The sequence below is a fragment of the Mandrillus leucophaeus genome, unplaced genomic scaffold (assembly GCF_000951045.1).
Source record: "Mandrillus leucophaeus isolate KB7577 unplaced genomic scaffold, Mleu.le_1.0 Scaffold76, whole genome shotgun sequence".
Classification (NCBI taxonomy): domain Eukaryota; kingdom Metazoa; phylum Chordata; class Mammalia; order Primates; family Cercopithecidae; genus Mandrillus; species Mandrillus leucophaeus.
This window is the reverse complement of record NW_012108252.1, coordinates 852,006-871,940: the sequence shown is the minus strand read 5'-3', so window position 1 is coordinate 871,940 and position 19,935 is coordinate 852,006. Positions and strand designations below refer to the sequence as shown.

Sequence of the window (19,935 nt, the reverse complement as noted above, 5' to 3'; positions counted from 1 at the left end):
GTGGGAAAAGCATTTAAACATTACTTCTTCCAGATGTCAGAGACAGGCAGCAAAGAGCCACTCACTATCTCTCTTCTACTTTGCCTCAGCAAGACAGTGCTTCCTGCAAAGACAGGGTATCTGTGCGCTTCCTCATTCACTCTTCCTTTCTTGCTAGTTCATGTTGCCAAACAATCCGAGGAAATTCCCATTGCCTTTCTATGACTCCCCATCCCACTGTAAACAGAAGATGACTCTTTGCTCTGCCAGCTCTATCTGAGATCTCTTTCTACCAGCATTCTCTTTTAAGCTCTTCCTGCTTACATATGGCTGCCATTTCTCAAATATTTCAATTTGGAGTTACAGGTCTTCCAGTCTCAGCAAAGATGTAATTACATCTCTTTCTCTCATTTTCCTTGTTGCTTCATGGTAATTTCAGAGAGAAGACAAATGTCTTTACCATCTTAAAATCAAGTCTTGGTTTGGGGTTTTAAAACAATCCAAATGAGCTTCCAGAGCTGATGCCTATATAAAGCAAATACTATAAAATATATATAAAGTCAACAAACTACTTAAGAGAAATAACACCAATAGTGATGTGAACAATGCACCTGATCAATAGATAATGTATATTAAGCAAAGATAACCTAATAAATCATAATTATTTTCTATCTCCCAAAACTGTGAAAACAGTATCAATCAACATTGATGATGGTATTAGTTTTTATACTCAGTTAAAACCCATGGAAATACAATTATCAAATAGAGGTTTAGTATTCCTTATCCAAAATACTTGGGACCAAAAGTATTTTGGACTTTTTAGGATTCCAGAATATTTGGATTACACTACCAGTTGAACATCCCAAATCCAAAAATCTGAAATGAACATTCCTTTCAGCATCATATCAGCACACAAAAGTTGCAGATTTTGGAGCATTTCAGATTTTGAATTTTCAGATTTCGGATGCTCAACCTATACTCTGATAAGGGCAGCTCACAAGATTAACAAGGAGACTACCCTTCATTTTCAAGATTTCAACTCAAGTTCTTGTACTTGTATTAAATAGTGCATTAATGTATTGTATGCTGATTCCTAGTGAAATCTAAAGTGGCATTCAGAGTAGGCCATCACTCAGCTTCTTCTAAGCCCAAATTAATAAATGGGAAAGAACACATAATAGGCCTATATAAGCTACTACAGGCATAAAATCTAAATTAGTAGCTTGTTCTTTCTTCTCTACTTTACAACTAATTCTTCCATAAAATAAACCTCTAAAATATACCATCAAAAACTTAACTATATTTTTATTATCAAGATGACATCCAATTAACTTTACTTCATTATTTATTTTCTATAAATGCCAAGGCAATTCAGTTGCAAAAGAGAAAGATTCGCCTATCAAAATGTTCCTTTTTACTAGCACTACCTCTTCATTAGGAATATTCAGGAACCACTTAAAAATAATGTGATACTTAAAAAAGAGAAACCATAGTATGTCAATTTTACCTTTAAAATACTTCTTGCATCAACTCTTTCCTTCTTCACTGTCATTCTAAACTCTAATTGTACCTAATGTCCTAATTTTAACTGATGTCCCTGACTCCACTTTCTCTTTATCCACAATCTTACCTATACACTGACAGATGTATCAAGTTGCTGACAGATAAATCAAGTAACACCACAATCAGAAATTTTCAATAGTTCCCTACCACCTACAAATAGTTCAAATTGCATATAATGGTATCAAGGGGTATTCACAATCTGACTGAATACAGACAAACTTACTATAAGCTTTCTCATACTTCACATAGTCCATGGTTTTTGCATGAGTATTCCTGGAATACATCCTACACTTTCCTGCCTCTGTGTTTTTGCCCATTACGTCTTGTCTGCAATGCTCTCATTTACTTCCATAAAACTAGTTTACCTTTCTTTCCATAGATCCTCTCAAATGACACTTCTTCAATGAAGTCTTCAATACTCTTCCAGGTTAGAAGTGCTCCCTCCACCTCTAATCTACTTTTACCTTCCTGCAAGAAATAAATAGTTACTGTCTACCTTAATGGGCACAGATGCCAAAAAATCAATGCTAAGCCCTAGAGATAAAATGACAAATAAGATACAGTTCTCTAACTTTGAAGAGCTTACAGGTGAGTACAGGAGTTTTCAAAAGAAGAAGGGCAGTAGTGATAGTGGTGGAGAGAGTGATATACCTGAAAAAGAATATGAGAAGATTTTTTTCTAAAATGCACAAGCCCCATTCCTTACTAACCCCACATCAATTAAGAACCACTGTTCCAGTTTATGATGGACTCTCTCAGAGATAAATATAGAGGCAATAACAATACAGTGTAGTTGCAATGAAAGAATAAGCACGGGTTACGATGGAAGCACAAGGAGAGGCAACTAACCCTGAGGCTTTTACTAGTTTCTAGTTTGCATTATAGCTATTAGTGTATATGAATCGTCTCCCTCACCCAGCCTAAAACTGGCTGAATTAACATCGAGTAATAGTAAGTATGCTAAGTATACTAAAAATACACTGCACAATGCTCAAGAGAACAGAAACCTATTTAAATACAAGTTTTCTGTTCTGCAAGAACTTTTACAATAAAACAGAATTTGAAATTTAAAAAAAAGATTTTTAAAAGAGTTTAAAGGCCCTTAAACTCTCATGCCTGGTTCCAATCTTCAAAAAATAAATGCCTAAAAATATTAAAAATAACCTATGGAGAGATATGGCATAGAACTGAAACAAAAATATTATTTCTATATGTACTTCTTTTTATGTGTTACATTTTAGCTATCATAATAAAAACACTAGGGAGGATAGCATTCATTTCCTTACTTACACTTACGTAAAGTTTCCTAAAGAAGACACAATATCATCTCTAATGGAAAAGAAAACAAAAAGTACTGCAGAGATAGTAAATTAAAATGAGGTGGGGGTTGGGAGAGAAATGGCAAATGTTTTCAGGAAAAAAAAAAGATGTAATGAGAAGTGTTATGAAGTTTAAGTAGCCCAACTATTTTAAAGTTCTAATGCAAATATGAGAAGGTTAATATGTAAGTATGGTATATTATGACACAGAATTATTCTTAGATGATGTGGAAGCAGGGCATAACTAATGCATGAACTGAGATCTGGCAATGAAGAAGAAAGAAATGGGTAGATCTGCTTACCATTAAACCACGAATGGGTTACAGGTGTCAGAGTTAACAATCCTCTCAGTCTTTGGGGCAGCTAGACCCCAAGAGTAGGTCACCTCCAGCCAAGAACACATTCTTTTAACTTTCATCTTTTTTTGGTCAAATTTACTATGTATCAAGATGTGAAAAGGCTTGGAAAAAACTAGTAGTAGATAAAACCCATACACAACTGTGATGAAAAAAGGTACAGGATGAGGAGTTCACGATAATTCTCAGGCTCTTTCTACAGTGAAGAGCAGCACTGCATATTCTTCAACTTTCCTTTTACATTTGCATCTGTACTTTGAAGGTATTACTATGAAAGACTTTTGGTAACTGCTTTACCCTGACACCTCCTCCAGCCCCAGACCCCTCTTTTGAGAATCACCTAGGTAGGGGTCTGTTTGAATGAATGTCTGAATGAATGAATGATATATCAAGACAGATGATCCAGAAGGCAGGAGTGGGGGGAAGTGGAATCAAAAACCTGCCCTGACACCTAACTTAGGTTCATAAGATGGTATGTGCTAGCCTAGCCATATCCTTATGCTGTGGGCTCCCCGACTTATTTGGGGATATCGGGGAGTAAGACAGAGGCATGGATGATATGAATCAGAGAGTGAAACTGCCTTTGCAAAATTATGACAGCTAAGAGAAATCTGACATAGTTGATTCCATCTTGTTTCTAACCTCCAATCTGTCCTTGGTCATTTCTGGGTACAGGCCAAGCTAACTTTGAGAGGAATTTAGTTTACAGTTTAACCTAAAGCAAGGATGATAGTAACCTTTTCCAAAACTAAACTGCCTTTGTAAAACTAATGAAAGACTATAAGATTAGGATTATGAGAGGGACCTGAATTCTGGTAAAATGTAGTTAAATGACAACCAGTCTTTTTTCCAGAGGACACAGGATTTATAATTTCCCTGGCTAAAACCTAAGATTGGTCTTTTGAGATATTTTTCAAACCTTTGCATTCTGGACCCACTGACCCTACCTAGAGGTGAACTAGTGACTCATGACCCAACCAGTCATGTGGCTCCCTACTCAGAGGTGGACTCAGTACACAAGGACCATTTTTCATACCCTCATGATCGCATCCCCAGCCAACCAGCAGCCCTCATTCCCTAGTCCCCTGCCCACCAAACTAAAAACTATCCTTGAAAAACTAACCACCAAGTCTTTGGGGAGACTGATTTGAGTAATAACTTCTTTGCATGGCCAGCATCATTGTTAATTAAGCTCTTTCTTTACTGTAATACCATGGGCTCAGTGAACTGGTTTCGTTAGTGCAGTGGACAGGAAGGCAACTGATCACAGGCAATTGATTACAACAGAACTGACATTCAAATATGCCCTGAACAAAACAAAACAAAACAGGAGGCTGAACTACAGAGGGAAGAGAGTAGTGTAATTAGGAAAAGTCATAGTAAGAGAGATGAGGTAGCAGATTGGCAGGCATAAAGAGAAAATGCCTCTGAAAATGTATTCAGAGGTAAGACCAAAACAAAAAAATCAATGTTTTTCAGCTGTTCTCAAAAGCCAAAAATATCCCAGTAGCAACAGCTACTATCAAATCTTCCCTAAATACTGTTAGTCATTCTTATTGTCCATTTCTTTTCCTTTCATTGCTAACTTATCACAACTGTCAGCAGCTTGGAAGTAAACATTAGACTGCAAAGGGTTAAGAAATTTCTTTACCTGCTTACCATTCATGCACTTAATCCTTTGCAATATAACCTCTACCTAAACATGCTGACACTTGAAGATAAAAAGCTAACGAAATTTAGTCTCTCCAGTAGATGCTCCAGAAAAATCCTAAATACATAGTGACTCCTTTCTGAATGACTATGGTGTAAGAGGGTTTTGGAAAGAGAGTAGCTGAAATGAAAGACCTAGATAAGACAGGTTAGCAAGAAGGGAGGTGAAGACAGCAAGGATTGTCTCTGGGTTGGGAGGAGTGTAGGTGCTTTTATTTTTTCCTTATTTATCTTACATGAACATCAATTGATTTTGTAATAAGAAAAAACTACTGTTTTTTAAAAACTTTAAAAATTCTTCTCTCAGCCTAAATAAAATGACAAATATTCATTTACTAGAGCCCACATGTAATTATGTTAATGTCTCCCCATTTTTGGAGTAAGAAGAATTTTTTTAAGAAATGGGGTCTTGCTCTGTCACCCAGGCTGGAGTGCAGTGTCATAATCATAGCTCACTGCTGCCTCAAACTGCTAAGCAGAAGCAATCCTCCCACCTTAGCCTCTTGGGCATGAGACACTGTCTGGCTCCCAAGGTATTTTTTTGGTTTGTTTTGTTGTTTTTGAGATGGAGTCTCGCTCTGTTGCCAGGCTGGAGTACAGTGGCGCAATCTTGGCTCCTGGTAACCTCAGCCTCCCAAGTTCAAGTGATTCTCCTGCCTCAGCCTCCTGAGTAGCTGGGACTACATGTGCCTGCCACCATGCTAATTTTTGTATTTTTAGTAGAGACACGGTTTCACCATGTTAGCCAGGATGGTCTCGATCTCTTGACCTCGTAATCCACCTGCCTCGGCCTCCCAAAGTGCTGGGATTATAGGCGTGAGCCATTGCACCTGGCCCCCAAGTTATTTTTAAGTGACTCCCTCAAGAATGCAGGTACTTAATTGCTTAGTTCTGGACACTTGGGTATTTATCTTAATAAAACCACACAGCAAACAGAATCAAACCCAGGGCTTAGAGTGTATCATGTACTTAGTGCAACACTTAAATTGTGAATGTATGTACATAAAATCTGGATGAATGTTCCCAAAAATATTAATAATGGTTATCTCTGGGTAGGAAGAATTAGGAGTGATTTTTACACGGTTCTTTATACTTTTCTACATTGTTCCAATATTTGTATGAGCATATATTATTTTCATAAGGAGTAAAATGCTTTTATCCTAAGAGAAACAGATGATGGGTAGGGGTAGTGGTAGTGGCTTAATAACAGCCATATTTGCTAAACAGGATCTAGATTCTTGTCACTTAAAAGTATGGTCCAAAGAACATCCGTATCACATTGGAACTTGTTAGAAATACAGAATTTTCAGCACCCACCTACTGATTCATAATCTATATTTTAATAAAATCCTCAGATGATTTCTATGTACATTAAAATCTGAAAAGCACTGATGTGGATGCTAAGGGCTTTATGTGCTGGGAGGATAAGAACAATGTCTACCTTGCTCATCGTTATATCCCTAGAACCAGCAGTGCTTGAAACATATAAGTATTTGTTGAATAAATAAATATGTAAATGATATCACTTCTGGGTAGGCAATTAGGCAGTGGAGATTATATCTATTTGCATTATTTATTTTCTGCCAGAATTCCCAGAAGTAGGTGCTTATTATTTGCTGTAAATGCTGTTAAATTAGTTTAATAACAACACTGGGCCCCTGAGAATCTACAACTATATGTAACTTTTTTTAAAAAGAACTCCTTCCTTGCTCTTACCTCTGAGATCCAAATGCCTCCTCAATAATTTCTACAACCTCCTGTCTATGGGAATAGCCTAGAGTTACTCTCTCTACAATCTCTCCCTGAAAGCAAATCCATGCTCAAGATTTTAACTACCACCTGTGAGAGAAAACACTATTTAAATTACAATCTACGCGCTCTATCTGCCTATATTTTCAATTCTATTTCCTGAACCTCACCTCAAATTTAACATGTTCAAAATTAACATTTTTTTTTCTTTTTTGAGACACAGTTTCACTCTTGTTGCCCAGGCTGGAGTGCAGTGGCCTGATCTTGGCTCTCTGCAACCTCTGCCTCCCGAGTTCAAGCAATTCTCCTGCCTCAGCCTCAGAAGTAACTGGGATTACAGGCGTCTGCCATCAAGCCAGGCTAATTTGTTGTATTTTTAGTAGAGACAGGGTTTCACCATGTTGGCCAGGCTGGTCTCGAACTCCTGGCCTCAGGTGATCCACCCGCCTCAGCCTCCCAAAGCGCTGGGATTATAGGCATCAGCCACCGCGTCCGGCCCCAAATTAACAATTTTATTCTCTGTCAGCTATTTTCCTCTCCCCATCCAGAAGAAAGTAACTAGCTCTCCATCCTCACAGTCTCTAGTTGTACAGGATTTAGACAAGAGAGATCAGCTGGTCCAACATCACCTTATGGAGAACAGGCTCTAGAAGAAGAATTAAAGGACAGCCAAGAGGCTAGTTATTGGCAACATCAGCACTCTACGATCTAAATCACTTTATTCCCAGTACACTATTGCATGCTGGAATTCAACAGCATTCCCATTTTTGCCAACAGCACTTAAACTTTTTTTAGAAACCCAGGTTAAAAATATCATCACCCAGATCCAAGAAATCAAGTCCTGTGTATTATTCTTTCGGCATTTCCCCGGTTCCTTTTTTCTTCCTTGTCAGAACACCCTGCACTTCCTTTCCACTTACAGTTCTTTCATCATTCAATGCCAGCCTTCCCAAATCCTCTACCCTCACTAAACATATGTCCACAAATAGAATCGCTAAAATATAAATGCTCATTCCTGCATTTGATATCTTTGTCCATGGCCCAACAGGGATGGTTTCCAATCGTTCAAACCCTATTCATCCTCAGAGTCTAGCTCAAACACAGCCTTTTCTACTTAGCTTCCATCTGCCCAATTTCTAATATACTACTCTGTCATTCACTTTTATATTTGTTCACAGATTGATTTTTACTTACTGGAAACGTGCTATCTTCAAAAGCATAAAGAATCTGATGTATCATCTAGGTTGGTTTTTTGTTTTTGTTTTTGTTTTTTTCCCACATCTGAGAAAACTGAAGCCAAGAGAAACGTGGCTTACCTCATGTTAACTGAGAAATTGTAAATTGTAGGCCGGGCGCGGTGGCTCACGCCTGTAATCCCAGCACTGTGGGAGGCCAAGGCGGGCAGATCACCTGAGGTCAGGGGTCACTACCCTAACCTGGCTACTACAAGAGTCTCGATCGTCCTCCAAACATTCACCTGTCCCAGGATGAAGATTTTACCTGATGACACGCCCAGAAGCGTGGGAAGGACTGGCCAAGTGAAAGTCTGCCACGCGATGCTCGTGGACTGACTGAGGAGTACCCAGCCTGGAGCGCGCTCAGCCTGTGGCCGGCCTCCCCACCAAGGGGTAGGCAGGTGCCCAGAATGCTGGAGGATGCCCGGTAAGGGCACCTGGGCCACCAGCCGTACCTGTCTGAAGGCGCGCAACCATCCCCGGCTACCGAGCTGAGCCTCCCATACCTTACCTCACTCAACAGCACCTGCAGCCGCTCCGCTTTACGGCACTCACAGCAATCGCTGCAAAAGCGGCCGTCAAGTGCTGAGCCGCGGAGGCTCGCTTGGTTCCTGCTGGGTGGTTCCTGCGGTCCAGCAGCAGCCTTGGCGTGACTATGACTCTTGTCGCATCCTCACAGCCAGAAGTTCACTGAGCCCTAGCGGTTCCTCGGTTTTATAATCTAGCCACTTAGCCAAAGCCCTCTTTTATCTCTTGCCTAATTAACAACTACAGCAGCGCACTGAGGCAGTCTGAGAGTTTTAAGTTCTCAAACGCTTTCGAAAGCGGACGATGAACTGGAGGCAGCAGCAGCTGAGCTGTTTTCCAAGCCCATTAAATGTGAACTTCTGATAAACGAGTGATTTTTTAGTGCGTGTGCTTTGCTAGAGGGATTCAGCATAACTCCCTGAAGTTGGTTTGGATACAATTAGTAGAGATAGGGGATAGAGTGGGAACTAGCAGCTGCGTTCACTATTGCTCATGAAGTTGAGGTGCCGTTATGACATTAAAGATCCAGCGGCCTGTTCCCTCCAGTTTAAGGCTGGATACAATTTTGGATCTGATTCTTTAACTTTGTTCTTTTCTTTTTTTGTAGAGACTTTGGGGGCTAGCGAGGCGGGGCGGGGGGGAGGGGAGCGTCCTCACCATCTTGCCAAGGCTGGTCTCGAACTCCTGGCCTCAAGCGATCCTCCCACCTTGGTTCTTTAACGGTGTAATCCAAAAGATTGTTGTTAAGGCTCAGATATTAATCTTGTTATAAATTTTTGAAAACCATAAATCACTAAACCAGTTACCGTAATTATAATTTATTTCTACAAAATGGAAAATACCCCTATCATATATTTGTTTTCTAAGCTTTGTTTTTAATTCTATCAATACAGAAAGAAAAGGATGAAAAAGTCTTCCTCACTTCATAGAGGTTATCACTTTTACCAACTTTTTGGTTTTCCTTCCAGAAATTTCCTACGTACATACAAGCTTACTGTAGAAGTCCTCTTATCCAACGCACTCAGAACTGGTAGGTACTCAGTAGGTTAATAAAAAAAAAAAGTGGAAGGTTACACCAAGACGAAGGAAGTTATCAAAGCTTAATAGCATCATTAACACAGGTGCTAATGTGATGGGACATGGGAAAAAATGAATATCACATACCTGCTATGGATTGAAACACATCAAATATAAAAATTCCTGAGTTTATAATGACTCCTTAAAAAATAAAATTCAGTCGTGATTGAAAGTCGCCAGGTTGAAGATTAAATATTCTAAAACTTGATAAAGGGAAAACATCAAGCATTTATCCTGCCCTTCTTGTACGAACTGAATTTCAGTGTAACCAAAATACTTGTAAGAATTCCAGCTAATAAATGGAGAATGATAAAACAATCACGATTTTGCAACTCCTAATAAAATAATAGAAAGGGCAACATCAATAGATAAAATTAAGGTGAAAGGTTGATGGGGAACTTTAATAATAGACTGGCACCACCTGAACCCACTCATCTTCATCTCACTGAGTTTGGGAAAAGCATAGATTATGTACTTCCTGATGTGACAGAAAGTACGCAGCCACACCTGTGAAGGATTCTTGCCTAAAAATTGAACCTGCATTTACTCAGACTCTCGATCTAACACAGGATATAGAGAAGCAACTAGCTAAATTCAGAAAATGAGACATTCTACAAGACAAATTTCTCAGTTTTTTAATCAATGGCATTTAAAAGCAGAGGGAACTACTACAAAATCAAAGATTTAAGAGATATAAAGAAGTACAATGTGTGGACCCTGTCTGGATCCTGATTTGAACAAGTTAACTGTAAAAAGCTATTTTTGAGACAACTGAAATTTTAGTATGGACTGATCCATTAGATAATAGTACAGAATTACTGTTAATTTTGCTAAGAATGTTAACACAATGTGGCTCTTTTTAAAAAAGCCATCATTGATGCATATAGCATACTTACAGGTGACATTTTAAAACAAAATAGATGGCACAAACATGGCAAAATGTTCACAATTGATTAGGTGATGAGCACAAAGCACTGGCTTTCTACTTTTCTGTATATTTGGAAATTATAATTAAAAGTAACAGGAAAAGGGAAAAATTATCAGGTTCTTAGAAGTGAATATTTTTCAAGTGTATAACAAATCTAGTTCTGAATAAACCTTTTTAAAAAGGCAGTTTCAGTAGAGGATTACAACGGCCAATCTTCTGATTTGAACTAAGTTCATTTTAAGTATGGACCAACTGATTAGAGTATCTCACTTGTTTTTCTTAGAACACCATAGAAATAATGCATCATCCATCATTTCTAGTTTCTGTTTCTGTAAAATGGACCAGGAACTTAAAGATACAAGTGAAGGAATATGAATTTGAAGTCCTGGAATTTTTTAAAAACAGATCTTCCCCTATCACTCACAATTATTTTGGCCACAACTAATTTGGCAACTTTTTAAACTCTTCATCTCTAATGGTTCCCCTACTTATAAGTATCTTTTCATACTCATATTTATATTGGTTTATATATTTATATAATTGGTTTACATACTTATATGACTACAACAGTGACTACCACCTGCATAAGCAGGTTTCGGAACAAACATAACTGAGTTGTAAATATTGTAAATATTGTTGTATATATTGTAAATATATATATATAGTTGTAAATATTGTAAATATACAACTCAATGGGTAGCAGTGTTACTTATCAAGCATACTGAAAGGTCAGATGTGAGCCCTCAGCTCATGGCAAACGTCAGTATGCTTTAACCTGGTTAGCAAATACAGTTGAAAGATGGGGGGTACAAGGATGCATAAAAACAGCCTCTCTTACAAGTAAATATTCATGTTCTATAAACCACTCAGCTGTGCACACAAGCAAGGATCCTGGCCCACTCCTAACATTTGTAGGGTCTGGGCCAAGAATACAAATGAAAGCCAACCCTGACACATTTTCAGTGTCTAAATAGCTGAGCGTTAACCAACAAATAAAATGTTATACTCTTCTACTTTAACACGTATTTCTTCTCAAGGAACAGAAATCTAGGTTCAAATATGCAATTCACAGATTCTTCAGACGGGTACTAGAAAGTGACATTAGGGTTGGCCTGCCCTTCCCTGATCCCCTGGGTCTCTTTTTACTTCTAGCTTAAGCCTGCCAGAGGGGCCTATCAGGCATGCATGTGGACAACTCAGTCTGCACATCCAAGCTTCATCTGTACTTCCCACAAACTGCCAGCCATCAGGGTATATACATCTGTAGTAGTCTTTTGTCAGGATGGACTTGAACAAAAGGGCTGCACATATCCTGGGGGCAAGCTTCAGGCTGATGAGGCAAGGAATTCTGGGGTCCTGGCTGATAACATAGTATAGAATTCTGTGGGTAAAGGAACATGGATTCCAAGTAGGCATCCCTTGGCTCTTCAATTTTTCATCCCACAGACAGAGACACAGCAAGAGTGTGGGGATCCTGTTAGTTAGCTTGCCTTAGGTAGGTAACAAGAGAAGGGTCCTGGAGAGCCCCTGGCCCATGGGTCAGTGCCTCATCCCAGATAACATAAAAAGCAGCCTGGGAAAAAAGCTGCAGGCACCAATAAGGGAACTAGCACAGGATGTGCCTGGAGACATGCCCACCACTGCACAGATGGAAAAACCTACGGCCCATTTGGATAAAAACTTACACAAACCTCCAGTTCACTCAGATAAGGGAACAAGGCCCGGCATAGAAATGCCTTTGTCCTTTGTATAGTCAGCAGGTTCCCAGGAAAAGTTTCTTCTCCTTTTGTAGGCACGGGCACAGTGGGCTCTGATAGGTTCCGGTGGGCGCTCTACTTTCCTTTGTTAGGACTATTAGTCCAGCTGCGATGTCCACCTTAGCCCAATTGGTCCTTGGCCAAACTTTCACTTCAGCTTCTGATAGGTCCTGGGCCAAGCTAAGCAGCATCTATGAATCATCATTTCACCTCCTGACTGGCCCTGGGCCAAGCCGTCACGCATTCTCCAAGACAGCCCGCGGAATAAGCACATTCCTTCCCCTTCGTCCATAAAAACCCTGGACCCCAGGCTCATGGTGGGTATGACCATTCGGGATCCCCTCTCTGCTGGCAGAGAGCTTTCTTCTTTCACCCTTTCGCTCTAACCTCACCTCTCTGTCCGTGCTCCATAATCGTCTTGGAGGTAGGACAAGAACTCCACGTGTTATCTCAGACAATGAAAGACTGTTTCAATAACGTAGTATAGAAGTGGGTAAAGAAACATGCATTCCAAGTAGGCATAATCCCTTGGCTCCTCAATTTTTCATCCCACGAAGAGAAGCACAGCAAGAGTGTGTGGGTATCAGGTCAGGGTCCCCTCTTACCCAAGTGTAAGTGCATGCACACACCGGTGCGTGTATGCATATCGTACTCTATATATTGTACTCTATATATACAAATCTATATATTGTACTCTATAATATATCGTACTCTATATATTGCTGGATGACTTTTTTCTGTTTAATCATATCATGAACGCACTTCCATTAACAGCATATCCTTTAACAGCTGTGTAGGATCACATGGAAATACCACAATCTAACCATCTGCTGTTGTGCTGACCTTGTGCAAAAATAAATAAATAAATACAAATACCATGCAGTGTAAGTGTATAAGGAAAAGCTTGGACAGAAAAGTAGAGTGCACATAATATCCTGAGCTCTTATGCCACAGAACTCCCAGCCAGGCACAATTGAACTGGTATACCAAGGAAAAGGCTCTAATTAAGCCAATTGTCATAATGGTCTATATATTTATAACATTTATTGGGGAGGGGAATGTGCAGAATATGTAATAGCTAGATCACTACTTAATAATGGTAGTTTGCTGGTGCAGCAAGTTAGAAAAGGGAGCCTTAAAAATTGTTATCACATTCCTTTGCTGAGGCAACTTAGGCCTTTTGAACCAGTTCTGTACCTTGCTATCAAAAAAGGAAAAGGAATTTACCTCCAAGGTCATCCAAATTTGTAGGTCTTCAATTAATAACTAGGTTGCTACTATTAGCTATGGTAATGCTGCAATTAACATTGGCTTTTTTTGTGAGTACATGTGTAAGAGAAATACTTATAAAGGAAATTAAGGAGTATGTGCATTTAAAAATCTTAATATTGCTAAAACTGTTCTCCAGAAATGCTGCACCCATTCACTTTCCATCTTCTACAGTGGTTTCTCAATCAATCTTAGTCCATTCTTCTTCCTGTGACTCAAGACTATCCAGTCTCCTTTCATTCTTCTTACATAACTTCTTAGTTATAGGAGCTCCAGTCTCACTGATTTTTTTTCTTCTAAACTGTTTTCAAGTTAGAAAAAGAATTTTTAAAAGGTTTAGGTTCTGATTCTGACTCTTAGTTACCTTACCATCTACCAAAATGTAACCCAACATGTGGCAAGATCCAAAGAAACCAAATTCTTAAGTTACATTATACTTACTTACATAGCATGTTTCATTTTCCATCTGTAGGTACACTGTTCAAAACAGTGGCTACTAGCAATATGCAACTCTATGTAGCCACATATAAAGGGCTCAGTAGCTGCCTATGGCCAGTCACTACTGTATTGGACTGCACAAATAACTTTTCATAATTGCATAAAATTCTGTTGAACAGTAGTGCTCTAAAATGTTAAGCTTTTTAGGCAAAGGAACTATGACTTTTTTTATATTCTCTTCCCCAACAGCATATTGTATTTATACTTAAATAAAAGTTAATAAAATCAAACAATGAAGCAAAAGAGAGCAGGAAAAGAGTTTTTAAATTTTTAATGATATATTCCAGGTGCTTCTGTAAAATCTTAACTGGGACATTCTATACAGAACACAAAATCATTTCAAAATACAAGTTACTCCACTTTGAATACCCTATTTTAAAGTGGAAAAAAAAAACATTTTAAAAAGGCTCTGTCTTGTTTCTAAGGAAAATGAGGCCATGTGCTTCTTAAAACACTATTGTGCAGCACTGAGTACATCGTTTGTAGTTCATTAAAGGTCTTCAGCCATAACTTAAAGGCCAAACCTGAGGAATTAGAATTTTTATTATCACAACTGCATAGCAAAACCATGTCCAGATAATAGACATACTAAATCTGTAGATTCAGGTAACCTGTAAACCATTTAATCCAATTTAAAGCAAAACAAGTATGACAGGAGAGATACCAAGAGATATCCAGGTTAACAAGATTTTGAAATGCTTCATCTTTTTAAAAAAATGACAATACAACAAAGTTGTCAGATGTTCAGTGGTTACATTTTATATCATTTATCCAGTGACAACAAACTGCCCAGTCATTTGGTTGTTTGGAAAGAACTGTTTAGACCAAATTCACTCTTTGCATGTGGCACTGGGCAGCCCAAACTTCAAAGTGCAAATGCCTGCATGGAAATGTAGCTTAATTCATTTATTTATGCCACTATTCTACACTGACACACCAATGCTGTGAAAGAGCTTTTACAGCTCTAGAGTAATAGGCTTGAGAAAATATAAAAAGGCCACAAGTCATGCACAAATTAAATGAATATTAAAGAGCATTTTAATTGGGGTTTTCTTTGATTTTTTTAAAATCATGTTTGAAATCACTGGTGATACCACTTTAAGCACACGCTTTATCAAAGTAAATGCATCTAGAATTATCCAAACACTTAAATCCATTATTAGCTAAAAAGAACACTTTACATTTACATAGCACTTTGCTGTTGCTGAAGCAAGTTCATATACTCCATTTCATTGTATTTCCTCACAACAGCCCTGTGAGGTAGGCTGAACAACTTACACTTATTTTATAAATAAGGCAATAGAGACCCAAAGATGATAAACAATTTATGTAGCGGTCACAGATCTAGTATATGGTAGAGCTAAGGTGATTAATTTTACATACTTCAAAAAAGAAGCCAAGATCCTTTTTATATCATATCCAGGGATTTTTAAGACTTGTGGCTTTTAATATAAATTATTCCAAAATTTTAGCTATTATCTGTCTTATAGTATGAATTAGTTATAAAGTTGATTTTAAAGAGTCTCCCTTAATAGGTAAATTAGACTCAGTGCTTTGGTACCTTAGATATAAAGGAAATGTTAAAAAAAAAAAAAAGTTATGCATTCTCATAGTCCTTATGTTCTCCAAAAAGTTCCAATACTAACAAAAATGTGTTTTACCACTTACTATTTGACTTATTTTAACCCTAGTCAAAACTTAATAAGCTCCAAGCCAAAGCAAACACATTCACCTGCCTTCTGCTCTACATACTGTGAAATCCTCTACATGTCCATTCCCATGGATCAGCTTACATTGAATGGGTACCACTAAGAAAAGATACCAGTTTAAACTCACATATCTTAATTGATTATGCATCAGAAGTCAGTAGCTTATATTGACCCAGAAATAACAAATCTTCTTTTATTTAATAATTGAGTCATGTGAAGAGAAAAGTGTACTCTGGCAAATTCTGGTATTTATTTATAAGTCAATGCTAACTTTGATATGGCATATCCAACAATATCTTTTCAATGAAGACAACATACACCAAATGTAATCCATTTAAACTCCAACTAATTCGAAGTGCTTAGACTGCTTCGGTTAATCAAATACTTCAGGTAACAAAGCTATTATATGTGACATATCAGGATCACAAATAATTGCAGAACATGCATACTGTAAGATACACACAAAACTAAACTATACTGAACGTGAGGTAATCTTGCCGTGATAATTAAGGAAACATTCATGATCTCTTATAATACTCCACTGTCAACATTATGAAATGTATATTTTGGTTAAAAATAACAACTTTGTGGTTATCTGTATATTGAGTAAATTTATGTTGACCATACACTTCCCTAAAAGAATGTATCTAGAGTAACTACAAAATCAAAGAAGAAACTTTTTCAGACCCATTACATGTGACTATATAAAAGTGAACCATTTAATATGCAGTTAATTTGATTTTTTTTTTAGCAAACTACAACACATTTTAAACTTCTGACTTATTAGCAAAACATTTTTAAGAGGCAAACTCTGTCACACTACTCAAAAGCTGCAAAACTATACGCACAGTCCATCAAACTTCACTGGTTTTGGTTAATGTACATATAAAGTAATCACATTTTTACTGCCATAAGAACACTCAAATATTTGCTGTATCAATTAGTCAATGAATGGAGACTGATCTTTTAAAAACAAATTACATTTTTAAAAAAATAATTTTTTAAAAATATAATCAATTTCTTAAGCCTGGAATCACATATTTTATAGTAAGATGTCTACACTTTCCTCTTTAAATAAATATTATTTGAAATAATCATTTTCCATATACTTTTCCAATTGTTTCCATAAGAAACAATAAAATTACAGAAGCAATTATAATTTTATGGACAAAGTATATAGATAAAAATTAATCATTCTACGTAAGTTATGAAATAGCGTATCTTAGCCTAATTAAAAGATTCCATTATATTTACTTTTATCATTTATACTGCCAAGGATCAGTCACAAAAAATTCAAATTACACATATTATTCATGCTTTAATTTCATAAATAAGTAAATTAAAGCAAGCCAATATGTCTCTTTTCATAACATAGGGAAAAATTACTGTTTGCAGAACACAGTAAATATGCAAAGTCTAGCTATACAGCAGCAGTTCACGATTTGTCAAGATGATACAGATGCCATCAATGAAACCCACGTATAGACAGGCATGTCCTTAATACTTTCGATTAGTTTACCTACACCTGGAACATTCAAAGAATTGCTGTGTATTAAATTTCTGAGTGCATTAGTTATTAATGCTTAGTATCTACATATTTACCAAAATTTAAAGACATAATGTGACATGGTCAGCCATGAGAGTCAAAATGAATTGTAAAAAATTCTTTTTCTAAAGTGCTTAAGGCAGCTCCTTCATTTCTATATCCAGCTTAATAAAACTGGTTTGGAATTCAGTTGCTAAAAGAGAAATCCATACTAAATGCATGTTTTTATAAAACAACTGTTCTACACCTGTGATATATCCATTATAGTCAACCTCTCATGCATTTCTTTTATAGGAAGCAATCATGTTTGACCTGTGGAAACAAAAACTAAATAAGCAACAAAAGATGTTTCAAAGGATTTAATACTTTTTCCAATGTATTAAATTGAGCAAGAGCTCAACATTTTAAAATTCAAATGTCAATGAGAATATTATATATTATAATCAAGTTAATAGTTACCTTATTTTGAGACTAAATAGGCACTATATTTGATTAGTTTTCAGTTTGAAAATGAGGATGATGCTTTCTCCAGTTTAACTTAACAACAAATAAACTAAAAACATCTTAAACAAAAAAACACATTTTGTTCTTTAATTTTAGAGACCTTTAAGAAGGCCAGTAAGAAGAAATCCTCAGATTCTTATTTTGAAGTAATAATTGCAAAATTTAATATCAAGTAATACATGTGATGAGAATTTGTACTCTGGATTTACTGAACTTACACTATTACTACAAAACCTCTCAGAGATGAAACCTCTCCAGCGGAGAGGTTTTCCAAATGAATATTAGAAAATTTTATGTGAAGAGTTTCAAATGACGACATGAACACGAGAATCATGTACACTCCTCCAGCCCCTGATTCATATATGCTTTTCCCCATGCCCCTGCAACAGAGGGCCCTCACCACTGTAGCAAATGCTCTGTAGCTTAAACATCAGTTGACACTGCATGGGGCATGGACCAAGAGTATGCTTAGAGGAAAAAGGCACTGAATTAATAAGAAGAAAGAATTATATAAGACACAGTAATAAAAAATTTTATACAACAGCATCTGACCTTTTCTGTGTCATATTTGCTAAAATTCACTTAAAGCAACTCAACTACTAAAAATTTCTGCTTTCAGGTTTGAGTCTATGAAGGGAATTATAAATTCCCATTTATTTAGATCCTGGAATAGGCCCTCTGTAGTGAACAGAACATCTGAAAATTTCTTTCAAACTCTCTCTGAGGAACAAAAACCAAAATTATATTTCTTTGGAGAATCAAAAGACTATCTATTGGCTTACTCATTCTCTAAACTGCCTTGCAGTCTTTAAAGTTACCAACATGTCATCAGATAATAGTGCAGATATGAACGTCCTCTGGAAAAACAATATTCCAATTCAAATAAAATTCCTCATTTACATTTGTTTTATCAAGGGAACAAAATATCCTATCAGCAGTAAATTTTTAGAGAGAATGAGCTGTTATTAACACTATTACACAGGTCTTTATGTAGAAAGCAACTCAAATGTAGGCCGTAATGGTCACTCCTTGGAAGAAGGTTGGTTATCATAACACAATATATTTTAAATGAGAATGAAAAAAAGTCAACAAGAGAAATGAAAAGTTTCAAAAATTAAGAAAAATACAAATTCAGACCTCTTAAAAATGCCCAAGAAATTATTAAATACTGTAATTTTAACTTAGTTTAGCTCAAAGGATGTGAGTTACAAATTATAATTGACTTTTTAAGAGCAGTTATGTTCCACTTAACCATGGGTTTTACCCCAAGTTTGGGAAAGACATTTATGTCAATTTTTGTAATAATTAACATTTCTTTAAAAAGGAAGTGAATGTAGCAAAAGGACTGAGAGTAAACAAACCTCTGAATGAATGGCTGCTTGAAAAACTCATGTGCCAATTAAGTCAAAGATACTCAGATTTTTTCCAAAACAATTGCTTAAAGCATTCCATATGTTATGAAAAAGAATATATACATTATTTGAGTATTTGGGTACCTCCTTTATAACCTATCCTTCTTAGATAAAAATTAAGTGATATATGTTTTTCAGTCTTCTATGTAACTTTAATAAACTTTCATTCCTATTAGAGATGTTAAAAATCAGCATAATTATTATCAGTGCCACATTCAAGTGGGAATTTTACCAAGCACAACTATTAAAGGTAGGATTAAACTAGACAACAAAATCAAAAAATATTAAGGCTTTAAAAATCTTACCCATCACGTAAAGTGATGGAATGAAAAGAACTGTAGTTAAACAAGGCAACATATAAAGAATACCCCCCTTGCCATTGTTAGTGCACTAGGTTAAAAACTGAAATTTGGGTGATTTTAAGCTGTTGTGTCTAGAAATTTCTTATCACAGTATTTTGGAAAAAAGAAAATTATATACAACCTAGTCAATAAACAAAAGAGGATAATTTTGTAAAACTTATTTATAAAAGAGGAAAAATAAACCATTTGAAAACCTTTTTATCATTCCCAACATATGATTTCAATTTTTAGAAAACCTTAGATGACTATGTATTTTTAAAGCTTCTGTGTTAGAACTAAATAACAGATAGTAATGAGATTTTAAAAAGACAAAATACAGAAGAAAGAAGGCAAGATTTAAAAGCTTTTCTCCCCAGGCCTTAGGGTTACTATACGTAGTTAAACATTAGAAGAGTCCTGTCTCTTATACACATCTAGATGTGTATAAGAGACAG

The 19,935-nt window shown here is 36.6% G+C and overlaps 1 protein-coding gene across 3 annotated transcripts in view; it reads right to left on the bottom strand.

Moving 5' to 3' along the window:
* Nucleotides 1-8,457, bottom strand: part of FKTN (fukutin) — a 69,522-nt gene extending 61,065 nt beyond the window's left edge. For all 3 annotated transcript variants that reach the window (XM_011966360.1, XM_011966363.1, XM_011966361.1), the window contains exon 1: nt 8,423-8,457. The gene's annotated coding sequence lies outside the window, so the exon portion shown is untranslated. The remainder of the gene's footprint in view (nt 1-8,422) is intronic.
* Between the last annotated feature and the right edge of the window lie 11,478 nt (nt 8,458-19,935).